This window comes from Nanorana parkeri, unplaced genomic scaffold (genome assembly GCF_000935625.1).
Source record: "Nanorana parkeri isolate BGI_ZX_2015 unplaced genomic scaffold, ASM93562v1 scaffold1004, whole genome shotgun sequence".
NCBI classification, from domain to species: Eukaryota; Metazoa; Chordata; class Amphibia; order Anura; family Dicroglossidae; genus Nanorana; species Nanorana parkeri.
Window position 1 is genome coordinate 145558 of NW_017307272.1, and position 4154 is coordinate 149711.

Genomic DNA, 4154 nt, shown 5'->3' on the forward strand with positions numbered 1-4154 from the left:
GAAGTTCATCTGCCAATGCAAATATAACTTCAAACCTTCCTGCCAGGTCTCCTCTTATTCCTAAATAGGCCTCAGCTTCAGACGTATCAGAAGCAGTGATCTGGTAAGTATTAGGACACGTTCTTTTAGGAACATCATGTAAATACTGTATTCTGCACTCCAGCTGTGGAACCTGTGCTCCAGCCCCCACTATCCTCTCATATGGTGTGCATTTGGCTATAGGTCTAGAATTTAACAACAGAATTGCCTGTATAAGGACCCGATCCCATCCCCTCAGTGTATGTGTGGGTGTAAGCTTGTGTATCTGGTCCTTCAATAGCCCGTTGTATTTTTCAATTAAACCAGCCTCCTGTGAACGGTATGGGATGTGGCACAGCCAGTACACTCCAGAATCTTTGGTCATCTCTTGTACAGTAGATCCGGTGGAGTGCAAGCTTTGAACTTCCCTTGGGTAGCCATAGGCAACGGTGATCTTCTGGAGCAAATGGAGCATTGCAGCTTGATATGCACGTTTGCACAGATGGACAATCAAAATTCCTGAATAGATGTCTACTGCAGTGCAACAATATCTCAGTCCATTGTTTCCCCAGGGCAGGGGACCGATGAAGTCAGTCTGCCAAATCTCTGCAGGCCTCTCGCCCCTCTTAATGGTCCCGGTAGAATACTTCTGTAATGGCCATTGTCGCACTTCTCCACACACTGTACAGTTTCCTATCAGTCTTTATCATATCCATGGTTATTGGCAATCCTCTTCGCTGCTCAAAGTTCTGTCCCAAATGTCCTGATTGCTTGTGGGCCCAGTTGGCCAAGTTCATCAAGACTGGATCAATTGGCACAACTGCGGTCACCTCTGTAACCTCATTCTTCTGCAAACTGCAGGATCTGGTATCATCCTGCTCAACTACATACAGCTGAAACCATTCTCCTGGTCTCACGAGTCTTAGTCCCTTATGCTGAAAAGTGACTTCTTTAGCAGCAAGCAATGCAGTCTGCTGTTCAGAATCACATGAAAACTCAGTCTTTTTCCATGTCCCATTGTATATGGGCCTCAATATCAGTTCCAGGTGTGGGATGAACGATCTCCAGAATCCCACGACTCCAATTAATTTCTGGGCTTCCTTTTTGGTAGTGGTGACAATCCCTGAATAGTTTGCACAACTGTTTCTGGAATTTTCCACTGTGGCCCAGTCCACATCATTCCCAAGAATTTCACCTCGGTAGCAGGTCCCTGAACTGTGTCTCTATTTATAGCCCATCCTCTGTTCTCCAGGTGCTGTATCAACAGGTGCAGTGCTTCAGTTACATCCTCTTTGGTTCCAGAGATCATGATGTCATCGATGTAGTGAAACATAGCAACTTTCAGATTCAGGGTTCTCAAATCTCGAGCAATCAGTCCATGGCAAATCGTTGGTGAATGAAGGTATCCTTGAGGAAGCACGGTGAAAGTGTACTGGTGGCCGTCCCACACAAAGGCAAACTGGTCTTGACACTCCTGGTCTATTGGTATAGAAAAGAAAGCATTAGCCAAATCTATCACAGCATGATATTCTCCTGCCTCTTTGGCTATTTTCTCTGTGATGGAGATCATATCAGGTACAGCTGATTTAAATGGAGGTGCCACTCTGTTGACCTCTGTAATCCACAGTCATTCGATAAGTCCCATCCGGTTTCTTTACTGGAAACACCGTAGCTGAGAAAGGACTTACAGTAGGTCTAAGGGTCCCTACTCTCAACAGTTCTTGAATAGTCTACCCAATTTCTTTGTGGCCTCCTGGCAGCCTGTACTGCTTAAGACAGATTGGCTTCTCTGGTGGAGGAATGTAGACAGGGGCCCATTTTGCATGACCTCTGACCACAGCCTTCACCGCCCCTACCAGATACGCTTTGTGTGGATACCCTTATATGAATGTACCACGTTCAGTCTGGATTGACTGACCTTGATGTACATCCATACCAAGAATATTTTCAGGCAATTCTGACACTAAAACATTTGTCCAAAATCCCGGTCCCTTTCCAATAGCCAGTTTCACACGTGTCCTAATTGCTGGTGTGGTCTGCCCTCCCAAACCTTCTACATAAATCACTTCTCCTTTGTGATGAGAGGGATTACCATGTAAAAGTGTAACTTCAGCTCCAGTATCCACTAAAGCCATTACATGTGTGGGAGAAGAGGACTTCCCCCAACATACAGTGACAGGTACAAATGGCCTTCGGTCTCCAGCTGTCACTGTTCTTACTGCTATTACTGGAGACCCGCCTTCCCTTCACAAAGGATAAGGAACCCCCCAGTTCCCCTTCCTGAGACTCTCTAATTCCTACCCAGGGAAAAGGCATTTCTGTTTGGGTTCCTGTACATTTCTGGGAATTACTTTGGGACTAGTGGTAGGGGTCTGTTCTATCTCATCTAACCCTAGGCTAATGTTGTCATCACTGGTGTTTTTTCTAACCCTTGCAGATTTCCCCGCTAATTGTTACCACTGCTTCATTAATTCTACAGTAGAAACCCCATCTATCTCATCTCTGGGTACTCCTGCCTTCAATAGGTCCACCCACATTTGCCTTCTAGAGATAACTATTCTAGTTTCCTCTGTACCTCTCATCTCCCTTCCTGACTTCCCAGTCTTCTCTGTCTTTCTCTGCTTCCTTTCCCCCTGTCTGGCTTTAACCTGTTCTACGGCCCTGACAGGTTTTGTATTGGTCTCCTCCAGCTCCCCCAACTGGTTTAAAAGTGTAGTGGCTTGCTGTTTAAACCCAGGCCTCCCAGCAAAGACAACAAAGGAGCTCTGAGATTAAACGGCGCAGGCCTCATCAGCATGGAGCGCAGAGCAAACGTGAACGGTTTCATATCTGGACCCATCCATTCCGGTATCTTAGTTAGTCCAGTTATACAGCCCATCTCACGTAACCTGGCAATACCCTCTCTCATTGTTCTCCAAGAGGAGGCATTTTCCAGGTCACTAGGATTAGCATATACCCGGACTAACCCATCTCTCACAAGGTCTAACAGTGAAAAATTCACAGTAAACTCTCGGGCCTTACGCATGGCCTGGCGCAATTGTGGATTATGGGTTAACACTCCCATAGCCACTGCTTCCTTGCCTGACTAAAGAACACTGTCCGCCCCATCATCCCACAAACGTAGGAGCCAACTTAATAGGGGTTCCCCGGATCTCTGCTTGTATTATTTTGCCAGTTCTTGGAGTTCAGTTTGTGTAAACTCCCTTAATTCTTCAATTTCAACATCTCTGGGGTTGCAGTAATGCACCTCCCCATCAGCAAAAGCTTCTCTATCATGCTGTCTCTTCCTATGCTTGGTAATAAGAGGTGTGGCACACTTTTTGTTTCCCACTGAGTGATCAACATCATCAGTAATATGAAAATCCAATCTCCTCATCCTCACAATCCCAGTTATGGGATGTGATAATGGCACGCACCCTGGCTTTGCTAACAGGTCTACGGCCGTTCTTTTTCCTTAAGGCATTAATTGATTTGGTCATGAGGGCTCCACACCGCTCTTCCAAATAATCGGCCCGACTAGCAGTTGAACGTACACACTCCGAGACAACTGCTAGGTGGTCTTTTAACGCCTTAACCTCTGCCTCTGCTTTCTCCATTCTTTCTGTTTCAGTAGAGAGAGCATTAAGGAAGTACCAGCCAAGTAAGGATACTGCCTTCTTCTCTGCTTTGCTCAAACAGAAATTCTCAAAGCTAAAATTTGCTAAATCATCTGAAATTTTTACCACTTCATGACTTACTAAAAGGAGATTAATACTTAGCTAATTCCTTAGCAAAAGGCATCCACGGACTATCTCTGGCCCAAGCAGGCAGGTTGCACGCCCCCTCCTGAACACCAGAAACATCTACAGCCTTGCTGGCCCAAGCAGGCAGGTTGCACGCCCCCTCCTGAACACCAGAAACATCTACAGCCTTGCTGGCCCAAGCAGGCAGGTTGCGCGCCACCTCTTGGACACCAGAAACAGCTACAGTCTTGCTTTTCCTAAACAATTTACGCAGCATTTTCCCCATCACAAGCAGAAAACACTACAGAAAACACAACTAGGTTAAGTACAAATCCTGGCCAACAAGTCCCAAAACTTGATTTAGTACAAAACCTAAAGACAAGTCTGTTTCAGTTGAGTTCACTGCAATCCCGG

At 46.0% G+C, this 4154-nt stretch overlaps 1 pseudogene; it reads right to left on the reverse strand.

Annotated features, from left to right (window-relative positions):
* Positions 1-1102: 1102 nt before the first annotated feature.
* On the reverse strand, positions 1103-3614 carry LOC108795771 (annotated as a pseudogene).
* Positions 3615-4154: the final 540 nt, after the last annotated feature.